The sequence below is a fragment of the Odocoileus virginianus genome, chromosome 22 (assembly GCF_023699985.2).
Source record: "Odocoileus virginianus isolate 20LAN1187 ecotype Illinois chromosome 22, Ovbor_1.2, whole genome shotgun sequence".
Classification (NCBI taxonomy): domain Eukaryota; kingdom Metazoa; phylum Chordata; class Mammalia; order Artiodactyla; family Cervidae; genus Odocoileus; species Odocoileus virginianus.
The window spans coordinates 218,575-233,554 of NC_069695.1; the positions used below are offsets into that span (position 1 = coordinate 218,575).

The 14,980-nt window shown below is 50.4% G+C and overlaps 1 protein-coding gene across 12 annotated transcripts in view; it reads left to right on the top strand.

Moving 5' to 3' along the window:
* Nucleotides 1–14,980, top strand: part of RNF152 (ring finger protein 152) — an 84,027-nt gene that overhangs the window by 34,504 nt on the left and 34,543 nt on the right. For 3 of the 12 annotated variants that reach the window (XR_011482615.1, XR_011482616.1, XR_011482618.1), the window contains exon 1: nt 12,026–12,664. The exons of 4 other annotated variants lie outside the window; for them this stretch is intronic. The gene's annotated coding sequence lies outside the window, so the exon portion shown is untranslated. 5 more of the 12 variants (XR_011482617.1, XM_070452428.1, XM_070452426.1 and 2 more) reach the window with 5 other exon arrangements.

Consider the following 14,980-nt stretch of genomic DNA (forward strand, 5'->3'; position numbering starts at 1 on the left):
TGCTGGGCCAAAGGGGAGGGGTCAGACTCGAGGCAGGCTTACCGGCACGGGTGCACAGAACTGGAAATTTCCACCTGGCATTTCTGGCTGAGGAGCAGTGATAATGACTGGGGCAGGGTTCAAACACTTCTTGTTAACGGTGTGGCGAGAGCCTGGAAAAGGAAACAGTATCACAAACATGGCCTTATCTGGGGAGGCACCAGGAGTGGCTGAAAGAAGTGGGGCTTGGAATTATGAGATCAGGTTTGAATTCAGCCCCATTCCACACGGGGAACCCGGGTAAGGCAGGCAGCCCTGAGCCTCAGTTTCCATTGAAAGGTGACGATGGTGAGCAGAGGGGTGAGTATTGTGGTGATGGCGGTGACACGGGCCTGACTCTGACAGATTGAACGTGGGCCCCCAAAGACGTCCTTGTTCTAATCTCTGAAATCTATGAATGTTTGATTAAGGGTATGGAAATGGAAAGGTTACCTTGAATTATCCGACTAAGAGTCAGACACGACTGAGCGACTGGACGCAAGTGTAATCACAGGGTCCTCATAAGGCTTCCCGGCTGGCGCGCTGGTAAAGAGCCTGCCTGCCAGTCCTGGAGATGTGGGTTCGGTTCCTGTGTCGGGAAGATCCCCTGGTAACACACTCCAGCATTCTCGCCTGGGAAATCCCGTGGACAGAGCCTGGCGGGCTACAGTCCGTGCGGTCGCAGGAGAGTCGTATACGAGTTAGCGACTAACCAGCCTCCTTATAAGATGGAGAGAGGGAGGCGGCTGAGGAACTGAGGAAGGGCTGTTTCTTATAATCATGGGTAGCCAATGAGAGTCTTAGGGAACAGGGCAGAGGAAGCTTGTTGGCCCATTGCTGGTGCTCCAGGTGGTCCCCTGGAGTGGACGTGGTTCTCTGATCTGATTGGCTGTATGGTCAGTCATGTGTCAAAGCAGACGGGTGGCTGGGCATCTCCATTTGCTCGATGCTGCACCAGCTGTTGGGGTCCCTGGTCCCTGCCCAGGTGGAGACCCCTGAGAGCCAGGCGGCCTCCTGGGTGAGGGGTTGGGTGTGGATGCCACATGGGAGCTTCTGGAAGCTTGCATCAGGTCCCTGAGCTCAGAGAAGCACGTGGGTATTTTATGATTCATGAAATTGTTTCTTTTATAACTTATATTTTTAGGTGCCATTCACAAACAGATTTCCCTTACTGACATGAATTCTGTCTTTTTTCATAGAAAGTGGTCTGAAACGAAATCTTCTTTTCCCAAGATTTCCCTTGGTACGCATTTCTTGTGCTGTAATCAAGCCTATGGAGCTTGGTCCTGCTTTTTAGCAACTTGGGTTTCGTTAGCCATTATAGCTACTAATCAAGTTTGGTGGGATCACGACAACTGTGTGTGTTATTTTCAACTCTACTTTTCCAGAAGAGAATTATTTTAAGGAGAGAAAAAATTCTAGAGAATGCTCAAGGAAAGTTTGTTCTTTCACCAGACCCACTTAGAGCTGCTTATGAAAAATGATAAGGAGAATGATAATGATGGTAATGACTGCGATGATTACATTTGCTTTCGAGTGGTTATTCCATGCCAGACTGTCCTGCGGGCTTTGCATGCATACTCACGCTATCACCCGCAGTTGTGCGAGGTCCTGCTTTCTTAGTTTTCACTTTTTACAGAGAAGGGGCAGTAAGGCACAGCAGAGTTGGATGTATTGTTTAAGTTCGAATGGGGTTCAAGTTCAGGTGGCTCGTCAGTGAAAGGTCTAGCGTTTTATTTCCAGATGAGTCTGACTCAGACTTGCTTTCCACACTGCTGTATTATTGCCTGGGGACAAAATCCACAGTTAGGAGGCTGGGAACGAAGATGCTCTGAAGGAGACAGGAAGGATGTATTAGCTAACTCACCTCAATTTGTCCCTGGCAGGCTTGAATGAGGAAGCATCGTATTTATCTTCGAGTTAGGGACACAGAGCTGCTGAGAAACTGTGGATTGCCTGAGGCCTCAGAGTAAATCATTGATAGAACTTAATCCAGAAGCCCGTGCTCCTCCGCCTCGTTTGGTGGGGATGCACAGTGGTTCAGCTGCGTGGATGACGGAGAGATCTGTTTTGCTTTGGGTCATCTTAAGTCAGAGGTTTAAGAATTCTCAATTTGGATTCATTTCTAAAGCTTCCTTTACTTCTTTTCCCGTTTTGGAAAACTGCATGGGCTTTGGGGTCTGCTCGGAAGTCCCTCTGCGGAGCTGTCGGGAGGGCTGCGAGTGGCCCTGGGACTCTGGGCATTTGCTCAGTGACGGGTCACTTACTCTGCATTTGAGATAACTTTGGAAGAGAGAGCAGGGCTCTTGAGACTGTAGTCGTGGGTCTGGGGGATTCTTCAGGGTCAACATCAGGGTGGAAGGAATGGAGATTTTCTAAAATGGAAACTCTGGCCAAACCACATAACAGTTCCTTCTGTGTTTGTGTGTTGGGTGCTGGAGACCATCTGCTTTGGCTGAGGGACCTGGTGCTAAGGTTATGAACCAGCAAACAGCCCCCCACCCCCTCAAAGACGGGACCTCCCTCCAAAGGCTTGGCTGAGAAGTCCTGGTGGGTCCGCAGCTCGCAGTGAGAGGTGCGGAAAGCTCAGGCCCCCTTCCATGCTCGTCGCGGGACCAGACTCCAGGACAGCCATGGGCTAACGGGTGTGCCGGACCTTCCCCCTTCCTTCCGGATCATTCTCTGATCTTCCCAGGTTCTTGGGCTGCGTCACCTGGGCTCCCTTGCCCTCTGGCTCGAGGTTGAGCCAGGCCACTGGCTGGAGGCAGAAGGACAAGAGAAGAGAGGTGTCAGAACACGTCTCCTGGCCCGCTCCAGTCCTGCCCGAACCTGGGGTCTCTGCCTCTCTCTTGCCTGCTGCTGGGAGCCTATGCAACAAGCGTTTGCTGAGACTGCTGACAGCAGGCTGCTTGCGCCCTTCGGCCCCGGAGGTGGTGGGATCTCCCCCGGAGGCTGATCCCTGGGGGTATGGATAGACCGCTCCACCCTGCACAGCCCCTTCCTTAAGTCTCTTCTCCTTAGGAGCATGCAGCCATGCCCAGCTTCAGCCACACAGGGACAGGTCCCCGTGTGTTAAATGGAACGTGGGTGTGGCTCACTGTTGTCAGTGACTTCCAGCTCTCTTTGGGGGAAGATGATGGTCAACGAGTGGTATTAACTTTTTCTTTGCCTATATGTGACATAGAAGGTATGGGTCCTTCAAACGTGGTGTAGTTACTAGTGGCCTGAAAAATTATGGAAGCAGTGATATTTCCTGCAAAGTGTTGAAAAATCTCAAAACTAACTAGTGTGATGGGAGAGAGAGAGAGATGGGGACCTGTTTTTCCTGCCGTCTACTCGGACGTTAGTTGGCTGATGTAACAGAAGTCCGGAAGCATTTTTTAGTCGTGTCTAGGGTGTGCTCCGCAGAGTTCTGGGGGCTGGGGTACCAAGTGAGATGTACAGGGAACTGTACATCTGTTCTGGGGGCTTAGACTCCATGCAAAACCGAATGAACGGAGCGCATCAAGTGTGAGGAAGTGGCATGTGTCTGGGGGGCATAACCCAAGAGGGGGAGAGGGGATGCTGGGAGCGTTGGAATCTGTGAACAGGCCGGCAGAGGAGGCTCTCTGAGAAGGGGACCGAGCACAGGCCTGCCAAGCCGAGGAGGGGAGACACAGTGCACCTAAGGAAGTCTCCGCAGAGGGCCCGGCCCGCGGGGCGGAGGGAGCGGCGTGGGCGGGGCCGCCGCTTGGTGGGGTCGGGTGGCGGGGTGGGCGGTGGGCGGTGGGCGGTGGGCGGCGCACGGTGGGGTCGGGCGGTGGGGTGGGCGGCGCGCGGCGGGGTGGGCGGCGCACGGTGGGGTCGGGCGGTGGGGTGGGCGGCGCGCGGCGGGGTGGGCGGTGCACGGTGGGGTCGGGCGGTGGGGTGGGCGGCGCGCGGCGGGGTGGGCGGCGCGCGGCGGGGGCGGGGGCGGTGGCGGGGTGGGCGGTGGGCGGTGCGCGGCGGGGTCGGGCGGTGGGGTGGGCGGCGCGCGGCGGGGTGGGCGGCGCGCGGCGGGGGCGGGGGCGGTGGCGGGGTGGGCGGTGGGCGGTGCGCGGCGGGGTCGGGCGGCGGGGTGGGCGGCGCGCGGCGGGGTGGGCGGTGCGCGGCGGGGTCGGGCGGCGGAGTGGGCGGTGGGCGGTGGGCGGTGCACGGTGGGGTCGGGTGGCGGGGTCGGGCGGCGGGGTGGGCGGCGCGCGGCGGGGTGGGCGGAGGGGTGGGCGGTGCGCGGTGGGGTCGGGCGGCGGCGCGGCGGCCTGTGGGCCCCGCAAGGGCTGGGGTTTTACTTCTCACACGAGAGGCTCCTGTGGGGCTTCTGGAAGGTGGTGGTTGCAGCTTCCTCTGACTTTGTTTTAATTCTATTTGTTTTTGGCTGTGCTGGATCTTCACTGCCGCACGGGCTTTTCCCTGTTGCAGAGGGTCGGTCTGTGCGCTTATCGCGGAGCCTGGGCTCCAGGGCGTTCAGGCTTCCGTGGTTGCGGCGCGTGGGCTCCGTGGTTGCAGGTCCCGGGCTCGAGCACAGGCTCAACAGCTGAGGCGCACGGGCTTAGTTGCTCCAAGGCGTGTGCGACCTGCCCTGGCCAGGGACTGAACCTGTGTCTGCGTCGGCAGGCAGACCTGAGCCGCCAGGGAAGCCCTCGCTCTGACTTCCGTTGTGACGCCCGTTTGGGCTTCCCTGGCGGCTCAGACGGTAAAGAATCCGCCTGCGATGCAGGAGACCTGGGTTCGATCCCTGGGTGGGGAAGATCCCCTGGAGAAGGACATGGCCACCCACTCCAGTATTCTTGCCTGGGGAATCCTATGGACAGAGGAGCCTGGCGGACTACCGTCCAGGGGTTTGCTAAGAGTCAAACAGCGCTAAGCAGCTAACACGACCGAGCGGCTAACATTCCTCTGGACCCGGTCCTGGGAGCAGGCAGGCGGCAGGGGTAAAGAAGGGGCCAGGACCAGAGAGAGACGGGACTAGTGTGCAAGGTGAGAGGGGTCGGAGCTTGGACTGAGGCGGGTGCCGCGGAGCCGAGAGTAGATTTAGGACCTTCTTAAACAGATGACGCTGAGGGGGGTAGATGGAATATGAGGTGTGACCCAGAGGATGCTGAGGGTTTTGGCTTGAGCTGCTGGAAGGATGGAGCTGTTCTGGGGATGCAGAGTCAGTTGAGTCAGCAACAGAGATGGGGAGGGTTGTGGGAGAGCAGGTTTGTGGGTGAGTTGGGGGTGGGGGCAAGAATCCCATTCCGTGAGAAGTCTATGAGAAACCCCAGTGGTGAACTCAGATGTGACTGTTGTCTGTGTTTAAATGGCAGTTTTTCGTTTCAAATTGTATCACCCTTGGTGGCTGGCTTCCTCTGAGGTATGTTTTAGGAAAAAGAAATGTTTATACCGTGGCTGTAGTGATTTTGCAAGTAAGCCTCAAGGCAGAATATGCTATGCCTATATTTTCCATTGATGCAAACCCATCTTTGCGTAGTTAACAGATTCAGGACACTTGTGGGAATTTGTTCTGAGCCAAGAGACTTTTGGCACTGTTTTACCAGCCTGACTGTAACGACACCAAACCTTTTTAGAGCAACTCTGCACATTATACCATCAAGCAGAGGGGTTCAAGCTAGCCACAGAAGCAGACCTTCTGCAAATGGAAAGCACTCTTGTAGCGAAGCCTGTCTGCTGGTGTGTTAAAGCTTTTGCTGTCCTTTAAGGTTTGTTTTTTAGTGTTATTCTGTTATGTCTTCCTTGTCCTTCCCCCCACGCGCTTCTTTCTTTTTATTTGTTTCTGAAAGTTCTCTTTTCTTGTTGGCAACATCACCGTTGCTCCTGAAGTGAAGTTAGACAAAGCGTTGGGGAAAGCGCCGGTGTTTGTGGAGCAGCTGTGATAGGCGGCCCGGCGGGCACCGTCCTAACCCGTCTCCTCCTCAGAGCAACATCCTGAGATAGGTGTGGGTGTTTTTGCTTGTCTGACAAGGAAGCTGAAGTCAGTGAGGGCGAATGACTTGCAGGAGGCCTGGAACTGTTTAGTCAAAAAGTTGAATTTCCGATTCTGAACCGTGAATTTCCAAGGTCCGGGGGCCCCAGCTCGGTCCAAACTGAGTTCTCTCTTTGGACAGTTCGGTGCTCCTGGATGCCAGTGCCTTGCTCTGTCTGCCTTCCTACTGATGAGGTGATGTTACGGGTCCTCAGGGGGCTTCCATTCCAGCAAATGTCGCGTAAGGAACCACTTGGGAGAAGCGTGGCGGGCAGGGGAAGGCGGTGCTCTGAGAGCGTGCATGTGTTCTGGGACCACCTTTCACCCAATCTCAGCCTCTCGGCCGAAGAGGTGTCCAGCTGAGGAGATGGTGAAAAGGCTCTTTGCAGTAGGAGCAGCACCAAGCAAGGCCTGAGGTTGGGCCAAGACTGGATTAAAGGAGACTGTGCGGGCGTAGTGGGTGGGAAGCAGAGAGAAGGGGTAGATGAAAGTGGTCCACTCTGGTACTAACTGACCCTTGTACCTTTGGTTATTTTTAGTTCATGATGATGTCACCACTTTTCAAGATAGTCTCTGGGGATTTTTTAAAAAGATTTAGGAAAAAGCCAAGAATGAGAGCCAACACTGTTGGACTGAGAATTATAAAGTGTGCATGGGCTAAATTTTTGAGCAGGCTTTTGAGACTAAACGGGCTACCCTGGTGCCTCAGCTGGTAAAGAATCTGCCTGCAATTCAGGAGACCCCAGTTCGATTCCTGGGTGGGGAAGATCCCCTGGAGAAGGGAATGGCTACCCACTCCCGTGGGGTTGCAAACTGTCGGACATGACTGAGCGACTAACACTTTCACTTTTCATGGGACTAAACAACAACAATGGTCAGGTTCACCATATGCAAAGATTATTAGGAGATGGTTTTAACTGGGAAGCCTGTCAGCCCAGCTGCCTGTGCCTCTGCTATAGGAAGCCAGTGTCTCGAAGAGTAGGGTGTGTGAGTGCTCAGAGGGTAGTCATCCAAACCGGGCCGTGTCTGCTAGTGCGGATAAATGTATCTACCCATGTAAGGGGAGATGCTAGAGAAACTGTCAGAACTTGTTGTAAGGGAAGAAAACTTTTTGATTATAAATGTCAAATTTCAGCACTAATTAGATGAAAGGTTGATGTTTTCTAGCACAGACGGCCCCAGGTGGCCCTGGTTTGAGTGGCGGCTTGAAGGGCACGCTCTGTATGCCCCGTTGGCATGGGGCTGGTGTGGGGGCTTGGCGAGATAGCTGGCACTCTGAGCCGACTTCATTGTTCACCGAGTTTTATCTCATATCCCTAGCATTTCCCTTCCTCCACAGCATGGCCAGAGCTGTCACCCCTGTAAATGAACAAGAAAATCTTCTTAACCCAGCCTCTCTCCTGGCATAAAAATCCTACAGTGTCACCAGCATCGTTCTGCCCTCAGATCCACTTCTGGCCCAAGGAATAGAGGGAATTAAATGAATGAAATAAGCCCTTTGTTACTTGCCCTGCATAAATTGTTCATCACCGGGGTGAGTAGGTGAATAAATGCCTTTTTGCAATGCTGTTGTGAATATCTAAAGCAGTCATCAGCGCTTTAAAAACCAGGATAACATGCATTTTGCAAATTCCCTTGAGAGAAAAAGTTTCACTGCATCTTATTGCTCTCCTTGGAGGTAAAAGTTTAAGCACATATGACCCACAGACCCATGCTTTCAGTATTCCTTTAAATAAAAAATATTATTGGAGTTGCTTTATTCCTCTTATTCCTCATCACCCTCCAGAATTACTGGGTAGACGTAAGATGAGTAATTTGGTAGATGGTGTGTGCTGGGAGTGTAGAAAAGGAAGCTTCCCTTCCAGGTAAAACGTTCTGCTGTGAACATAGCAGACTCAAACATGCTTCTGACACCAAATAGCAAAACAAGTACTCAGAACCCACCACCGTCGGTGTGGTTTATTGCTCCAAGCCATGCCGATGGACGGCCTTTGCCATGTGAAGGGTGGCGGTAGGGGATCATTTTTATTATTTCCAGTGTTCTGTTCCTGATAACTCTTTGAATTAGTTGGGATTTTATAAAAGACATTTGCTCATGAATTTGACTTTGGCTCTCATGTGAAATGATAACCTGATCTGTGCTCAGGAGAGTCTTACTGTTCTTCTCAGACACCTAGACTACCACATAGGGCTTTTTATACCACAGCGACATTCCTAAGGGAAGCTGATATCTAATTTGGTGAGGCTTGACTTGAGAAACCAAGAGAAATGTCTAGAAATAACACTGGGAACCTAAGTCATTTCTAGCTGGAGCTGGTTTTTCTATGGGAGTGTGCATGAGTTCTAAAGAAAATAGCCTTACCAATCGCTCAGAAATGGTTATCCACGTTCCTCATCACACGTACAAGTCCACGTGAGCCACTCTACCATCCTTTCCGTAGCTGGTCAGCCAGCGGCTAGCCAGGTCTGAGCTTTAAAATGCAGGCCGCTTGGGGGGAAAACCCACCTAACCCACTTCCATCCTGAGGAGTCGAGTGGTTGTGCTTGATGGATGTTCAGGACACCCATCCAGGTCGCCTGGGAAGGCACTCCATAGTCACGCGTTTAAGCTTCGGCCACGAAGGCAGGGTCAGCCGGAGGGGAGCCTCCTGTGGGCCCTAATTTTTATGAAAACAAGTCTCCAGGGAAACACAGCCCTGTGCCTCTTGGCCTGAGTCTGACAGCTGCCAGGCTTGTTAAAGAATGACAGCAGAGAAACGGCGGGCGGCGGGGAACACGAGAGGCTGTGTTCTGCTTTTCCATCGTGCGCGTGGTCAGCTGTCAATTAATAGAACTTCGCTGCGAGTCAGAGAACTGGGCCACAAGAGGTCTTTCAGGAAATGTTCGTAATGTGGAATTATTCTGATCCTTACTGTGTCAGTTGAAAAATGGAACAATGGCTTGTTCATAACACGTTGTTCAGTAGGAAGAAATATAATAATGGGAATTGCTGGGTAAGTAAATAGCAGACTGAATCTGACATTTGTGGTAGAAATAAGTGCGAACCCTTAAAAAAATCAGAGCTGAGTTGAGTTTTGTGATTTGCTGTTGCTGTCCTTGTTCTGACTTTGAAGTGGTACCTTCCAGTGTATCCCTTGGGCCAGATGCAGCCCGACTCCTGTCTCTGTAAATGAAGTTTTGTTAGCACACAGGCACGGTGTTGACTGTGGCTGCTTCCTGCTACAGTGGCAGAGCTGAGCAGTTGAATACAGTAGGATCCGCAGTGCCTAAGGAATTTACCATCTCTCCCTGTACAGAAAAAGTGTGTTCATTTCTGTTCTAGAACATAGGCACTCAGAGCAGCCTTGGTGATTCATTGGCACGTTGAAGTCTGAGAAGTAACGGCCTAGGGCGTTCTTTATCTGGGGCTTCGGTCGTCAGACTCCGTGAAGTTATAGACACAGTTCTGTTTGTGTGCTTCTGTGTATTTTTCTGCGTCTCTACCTTCTCAGACATGGAGAGATCTGTACCCTTCATCACTTTTTCAAAATCGTTTGTAACCCTCCAAAACTGAGAATCAGTAGGCTAGAAAAGGGAGGCCTTGACTCAGAATTCATGGATTCCTGTTTGCAGTGATAGTAACAAAGATCTTACTACTTCACGCTAAGAGAAGTCAGGCCCAGCTGGTGCGTCTTCGTTTATTTATTCTTCAGTAGAGAATGTCAGGTTTGCAGCGCAGTCCAGTTGTGGGCTATGACATTGTGTGACTATTATTAACGGGTAAGGGATTATTTCATGGATATTGGTTCCTTGAGCCGTAATAGCTATTGTCATATCACATTGTGGTTCTGAAGATATTTATTACCTGACTCTCCCACCTTGGAAAAATGAAAGCTCTAAGGGCCAAAATTATAGGCCTTTGTAGTGACTTTTTATGGATCCCCACTAGAAATCACTGCTAGTTAGCCTGACAATGTTATTAAACATCCATCATGTAGAGAACCCTGTAGGAATTTCTAAAAGGCAGAAGATGGAATCTGAAGTGGACTGAGGCTGACTGCTGATCGCCTTTCCTGTGAATGGCTGCTTCACATGATCTGTGCGTCTTCCTCACCCTTAATCAGGCTCCCGCAGGAGGTATTAGGACCAGAGACTTACAAGTCATCTCAAGGTTACCTGGACAGACATGTGCTTCCGGGGATAGAAGCTGTACAGATCAGTAGAGGGAGGAATAACAGTGATTTAGAAAACTGGGGTGTCAGAGGTCAAGAAAGAAAAGAAGCTCAGAACTATCTGAGGAGCACTGACCTTGGAACCAAAATATGACCCTCAAAAACCAGAAAGATACTTTGCTTCACAGATGAAATTTTTTTTTTATCCATTAGAGATTCATGTAGGTGAAGTGTTAGGCACTCAGTCGTGTCTGACTCTTTGCTACCACAGGGACTGTAGCCCACCAGGCTCCACTGCCCGTGAAGTTCTCCAGGTAAGAATACTAGAGTGGGTAGCCCTTCCCTTCTTCAGGGGAATCTTCCTGACCCAGGGATCGAGCCTGGGTCTCCTGCATTGCAGCAGATTCTTTACCTTCTGAGCCACCAGGGAAACCCCTAATGCAGGCTTACAGTGGATTACAGTTAAGAATTTAAATACTTTCTGGTGCTGATTTTCAACTAGGGTTGAAGCAAACAGGTGGCTGAGATGCTGGATTCTGGAAGCTGGAATGGAGTTGTGTTCAGCGCAAGCCTGGCTCTCGGGCTGCCTGGGACCCAAGGACTCTGAAAGTTAGCCTGTGAAGTCAGGAAGTTAGAAGCAAACAGTGTGTGCCTAGGAGCGAGACCAAGGTTGCCTCATCGGATGGAACTAGGCGGCTCCAGACCCCAGAGTGCGAGGCTCTGGAAGAGGAGGAGGAGCTGCGAGGGACAGGACTCCACTGTGTAGGTTCAGGTCCTCAGGAGTGTGGGTTTCAGAGAAAAGACAGGCCAGTTCAGGCTGCAGCATTCTAGGAGACTTGACTGATGTTGAGGATTTTCTACTTCACAGGAGCAAACCTTTGAACATTCCAGTAGAGCTCTGAGGTTGCGTGTATTTTCTAGGTGTGTCTGCTTACAGCCCCGGAGCAGAGATATCCAGTGGTCATGAGCACACCTATTGGCCAAGTCTTGGTTTCTAAACGCCATTCTGCAACTAAGAGGAATTTCTTAGTTGGAATTTCTTAGTTTCTCCTTGGAGAAATCTGATTCTGGGCTAGGAGAGGGGAAATATAATTTGAACCTAAAACACCATTTTGTGCCAGGAAGTAAGGAAGTGCTCAAAGGATGGCTGGGTCATTTCAAAAGGACATAGCAGTCAGGTTGAAGAAGCTCCCAATAGCCAAACCTGGGTCATTTTCAGCATCAAAATAAATATAGCAATAATGGATCACAATTCATTGAGTAATATAACGTCAGTGAATCCATACTAATATGAATAAAATGAATAAGGAAAATAAGACATTCTATTAAAGATAGATAATACTAATAAACGTAGAATAAAAGGTAGAATTAACAGTCATCATTGGTAATCATCTTGTAATGGTTAATTCAGGAAAGAAATGTTAAAGTAAAAACAAAATTAGCCAGTTAAAGCTTGATAAAGAGCAGGATTTAAATAGCTTCAGGCTGTCTCTCCACAAAATACTTGTTAAATACAAAAGAAGAAGGGATTAAAGAGTAACTACTTTGGAGAAACCTGGGAGACACAAGTGATCAAGTAACTATAATACAGTCACTTGCTAAGATAGAAGGAGAAAATGATAGTATTGCTTCTGTAGTATCTCCCCTCTCCCCACCAAAAATGTATAACCCTAATAATCTCTTCCTGAGAAAACATCACACAAACGCCCAGGTGGGCCCTAGTGATAAAGAACACGTCCACCAGTGCAGGAGACCTAAGAGACACGGGTTCGATCCCTAGGTCAGGAAGATTCCCTGGAGAAGGACATGGCGACCCACTCCAGTGTTCTTGCCTGGGGAATCCCATGGACAGAGGGCCTGGTGGGCTACAGTCCTTGGGGTCGCAAAGAATCTGACACGACTTCTGTTTGTTCTGTGCTGCAAAATTAATTGATGGTAATCTTCAGATTGTCAAGGTTATAAGGGAAAGGGAAGACTGAAGAACTCTTCCAGATGGAAGAAGAATAAAGAAACATGACAAGTAAATACAGCCTGTGACTCTGGGTCCTATCCTTTTGTATTATTAGGGCATCTGATTAAATGTGGGTGTGGTCTGTGGTAGTGTATCAGTGTTAATTTCCTGATATTAATGGTCCTACTGCAGTGAATTAGGAAATACATTGATGAGTACACGAGGGTAATGGGACCTCCAGTCTGAAACTTTCAAGTGATTTAGGGGAGGGGGAAGTTATTTGGTATTCTGCAACAAGGTGGATAATCATTATGTTTATTGAAGTTGTGTAAGATGACAAAGGTCAGCTTGGATTGCAGATGGGTGAAGAGGTTGGGGATGAATTGGCAGCTTGTGTTGTCTTTACCAGAAAAGCATATTCCAGTGGGGACAAGAACGAAGGAGTAAATGGGAAAACTTGTCAGTGGAGGATAAAGGAGCATCAACCTGTGAAAGGCTCTAACACCGCAAGTGCCCTCCAGGAGGGGGTCGTCGGGAGGCGAGGAGCTGAGTCACGAGCAAAGGGTGGGTTAAGGCTCTGTGGGTCTGGGTGTGGAGTGGAAGCAGGGGCCTCGGGCGGGCTCTGAGCAGGATCTGGGCATCGGTCTACATGTCCCTCGCGGCCCCCTCCAGGGCCGTCCTCATCGGTAGCGGCTCCGCCAGCTCGTCCTTGCCGTGGGTGTTAGAGCTGTCGGGGACGCGCTCTGGCTGTGCGCGGCTGCTCTGCGGCCGGGTTGGGCAGGAGGAGTGGTTTGCCGGGCACTTCAGATGGATTATTCTGCAGTTTATTCTGGAAAGAGAGGTTGGTTTAAGCTCACACTGAGGTACGTTCCATTTAATCTCAGTTCTCTGAGGTTCATTTCTGTTAACGCTCATGAAAATCTGGCTGTCTCCAAGTACAGGCGGCAACGAGGGGAATTAAGTATCACTCCTCTGCCTTTGGCTAGGAGGCTGATCTTTAGAGTCCTTTTCGTGATTGCCGCTCCGGTCCCTTGAACATGTCAGTAAGGAAAAAGCCAGACGAGGCTCAACTTGGCGGTATAGGGTTGTTTGTATTTCATGTTACCTTAATTCGCTGAAGATATGGATGTGCTGTGGTTTACACATAAAGAACATGCACCTGCTGCTCTCGAGGCCCCAGAGTTTGGAGAAGAATTGTGAGTGAACATGTAGTTTTAATGCTTCATGGGAAGGAACTTACTAGGGGCTGACAAAGAGCAGAGGGACTGAGGAGGAGAAGCCTCCGATTTTGTAAGGGCTTGTGAAGAGAAACCTTCAAGGCAGGAGGACCGGCCTGTGTGTTTCTTCAGAGAGAGGCACAGAGGCGCCAGCCAGGAGTTGGAGGGCGTTCCGGAGCCTGGGGCTGTGGGAGATGCGATTAGTGGGGCTGGATGAAGGACCTTGCGGGCAGCCCTGCGGAGTCTTGGGGGAAAGAGTGCGTTTGGGCACTGTGAGCTAGGAGCTGCTCTCGACCCTTTGCCTGGCAAAAGAGAAGTTCAATCAAGACAAGCCCAAGTTCAGTGTGTGAGTTTGCTTCAGTTGCCGCAGTAAGAAGCGCAGATTTGGGTGGCTTGAACAACCAAAATTTATTTTCTCACAGTTTGGGAGGCCAGAAGTCCAAGTCCAGGTGTCCGCGGGGTGGGTTGCTTCGGGGGATTCTCTCCTTGGCTTGAATGACCATCTTCCCCTGTGTTTTCACATGGTATTCAAAATACCTGCCCGTCCCCAGCTCCCCCGTCTTAAAGGACATCGTTATGCTGGATTAGGGACACCCTAGTGGCCTCGTTTTACCCGAATCCCCTCTTTGAAGGCTCTCCACACACAGCCGCGCTGTAAGGTCTTGGCGGGTGGGGCGAGGGATGACAGAGTTCAGTCAAGGAGGTTTATTTTTGATGGGTCACCGTGCTAATTTCTGAAGGGCGATTAGCAGCTTTTCTATGCGTGTGAGATACTTGTAGCTCTATTGAGGCTTTCTCTCGCGCATAATCTTAGAAATAAAATGACTAACTAAACAGGTGGAATGGGATGAGTTTAACGTTTCACGGTGTTTGCAGCATCATGACACTTCAACCCAGCATGTATCTCCTGAGAACAAGGACATTGTTCTGTAGAATCACAATCACCACACTCAAGAAATTCTCCATTAATGTGGTAGTGTCATTAAATATACAGTCCATATTCAACAATATCCTTTATCACCATAGCATTTCCCCACTGCCTCAATCCTGGATCACATCAAAGTGCAGACATAGTATTTAATTACCACATCTTCTTAGTCTCTTGTAATCTGTTACAGAACCGTCTCCTTGCCCCCCACCCCTTTTTTTGCCTTTCCATGGCATTGAAAGTTCTGAGGAGCTCATACCAGCCCTACATGTCTTGCACCCTCATGGTGAAATTCAAGATGACATTTTGCTTCAGTTCAGTTCAGTCGCTCAGTCGCGTCTGACTCTTTGCGACTGACCCCTTCCCTGATGCTGGGAAAGATTGAAGGCAGGAGGAAAAGGGGGCGACAGAGGATGAGATGGTTGGATGGCATCGCCGGCTCAATGGACATGAGTTTGAGTAAAGTCCGGGAGTTGGTGACAATTTTATATTAACGATATTCCATTGCGTCACCACTGAAGGACCGTGACACGTGTGCTGAATTAGATCTTTGGTTAAAGGTGCTGTCTGCCCAATCTGTGCATTGTAAGGATGACTTTTTACCATTTAATAAGCAATCCATGCACTGATTCTTTAAGCCAAGTAAATATCCTGTCTTTCAACAACCTTTCACCCAGTGATTTTTAGTATCTGTTCATGGACTTTGCCTAAATCAGTCACTGTGTTGGAGATGGG